The 2316-nt window shown below is 39.1% G+C and overlaps 1 pseudogene; it reads right to left on the minus strand.

The window, feature by feature from the left end:
* Nucleotides 1-351: 351 nt before the first annotated feature.
* On the minus strand, nucleotides 352-905 carry LOC150007381 (high affinity copper uptake protein 1 pseudogene; annotated as a pseudogene).
* Between the last annotated feature and the right edge of the window lie 1411 nt (nucleotides 906-2316).

Raw genomic sequence — 2316 nt, forward strand, 5'->3', positions numbered from 1 at the left:
GAGGAAGAGCTAAGGAGGAGGCTTTGGCGGGCATGGCAATCAAGTAATTGAATAGAAAGCTACCTGGATTAGACAAGAATATATAACTTGGATCTAAGGTAATGGTGGAGAAGAATTCATCTTATGGGTGGCTTCACCTCAAGAGAAATGGGGATCTCAGCACAGGATAAAAAAAAAAACCAGTCATGGGGTTATCATTTTAGCTCAGAGACTGTAAGCTAAATCTCCGTTGAACAGGTATGTGTGTAAGGTGATAAGGAGCAAGAATGGAAGATTGGAGTAGGAATTATGTCTTCCAGTCTTAAACTGCTTCCCACTGTAGTCAATGAGGCCAGACCACAGAGTTTGACGTTAATGGAAATACTCTGTGATATCCACTACTACCGCATTCTTCCAACTGAAGAGAAAGTATCCTGTGCCAGCCCCTGCTGCTACAGCAGTGCAGAGGTATCCGTTGCAGGTCATGAAGATGAGTATGAGCAGGTAGCTGATGACCACCTGGCTGATATGCAGCACTGTTTGCAGGAGGTGAGGAAGGTCATCATCTGCTGTCCAACAGTTTGGTGTGTCTCCATAAGATAGTTTCATCTGATCCTGAGACAGGCATCGAATTGTAGTGAATGCTGACTTGTGACTTGCGCAGCAGATTCTCTCGAGCTATCTTGAGTCCTTCATAAAACATTGTTAGTATAAAACACTCACACAAAAACTCCAGCTATTTCTCCAGCTGTATTGATCACCAAGCCAGAAGACAATAGTTCCATATTCTCAAAGCCAAAGTAGGTCATCTGCATCATAATCATGTTGCTGTCTCCCCCTCCGTGGGAGTGGGAGGCTGAAATGGCCGGGTGATGGTGACCAGTATTGTTGTTGTCCATAGGGTTCATCCCCATATGGTGGGAATGCTCTATTTTTCCAGTTAAAGTTGAGAGTCAGCAGAAGAGTCCTACCAGATCAAGTCCCACCACAGGTCCCTCCCTTTCAGAACCTTAACCCATAAGACCCTCATGACTCTTCAGAAGCCCCCTCCACTTCTCTAATTATATCTTAAGCATTAGATAGAAGCTGATTTTCAGGTAAAAAATTAAAAATATAACACTTTGATATTTATTATAAACAATGTAACAGTGACATAATATGTAATACAATAGATAACATAGCATAAAAATACTAATAAATAATAAGTATTATTTTTATAGATTATTAAAATTATTAATTATAAATAAACAGGTATAATAAGTATTGCTACCCCACTACTATGATACTATTGATATCTCTGTGTACAATTAAAGAAACAGCAGTTGGCCATGTGACCATCAACCTGCTATTTCAGTTGTTGTATTAGAACAAGCTGGGCCATGTTGTGGTAACAAATCTTACTTGCTTAATCAAGCTGTCCTCCATGTCTTTCAGGTCACAAGGTCTTGTGAAATGGACATCTAATCACATATTTGTCAGCTTATCACACAAAGAGAAAAGAAAACTGAAGGGTCATTTGGCACAGAAATAGGATGTATCCCTTCTACACATTAGTCCATTCTCTATAACTAGTTAGAAGGCTTCAGTTAGCTGCAAGAAGCGTGGGAGTGAGGCGTGTCCATTGAGTGAGTAGTACATTTCTCTGACACAGGTGGATGTATCACAAATATAACTCTAACCTACATCTGAATGTGAGGTCACATCTGGCTGAGAAAATTCTAAAAGGCTTGGGAAAGAAAGATTGAAAGGCTTGGGTCTTCTAGAATGAAAGATATCTGAAGAAGTAGTGTTGGGAGTGGGGAGGTACCTATAGATAAAGGAACAGCACGGAAATAATAAAGTAGTAAATATTACATTAGAGATCTATTTTGCTAGAAAGAACAGGTTCTCTAGGAAGTTCTGGAACAAAAGCTGGAAATCATTAGTCAATTGAATAGAGCCATATATACTACCATGTTAGGGGTTTATAGTATAGACAAATTTACTGAAAGTGTTTGAAACTAGAATTGATATTATAGAACAGGAAGGGATAGGCAAACCATGCCATGATATGGATATGTATTCCCCAAACCCAGGGAAGTAAAGTGACTTGCTCAGAGTCATATAGCTAATTAGTAAATTAACTAGAATTAAAATCCGTGTTTCCTGATTTCAATGTCAGATTTTTCTGTAGTAATCCCATGATTATGACATGATTTTGAAAAATTAAGAAGGGTGCAGGGAATGAATAAGATGGTGGGAAGGCCAGAGATGGGAAGATCAATTTAGAGAATGATATACTTTTTTTCTAAATGAGGGGGAGAGGACTCTGAACTAGGCCAGTTATCAAGAGGTATG

This window comes from Furipterus horrens, unplaced genomic scaffold (assembly GCF_987537825.1).
Source record: "Furipterus horrens unplaced genomic scaffold, mFurHor1.1.pri manual_scaffold_6, whole genome shotgun sequence".
In the NCBI taxonomy this organism is placed as follows: Eukaryota; Metazoa; Chordata; class Mammalia; order Chiroptera; family Furipteridae; genus Furipterus; species Furipterus horrens.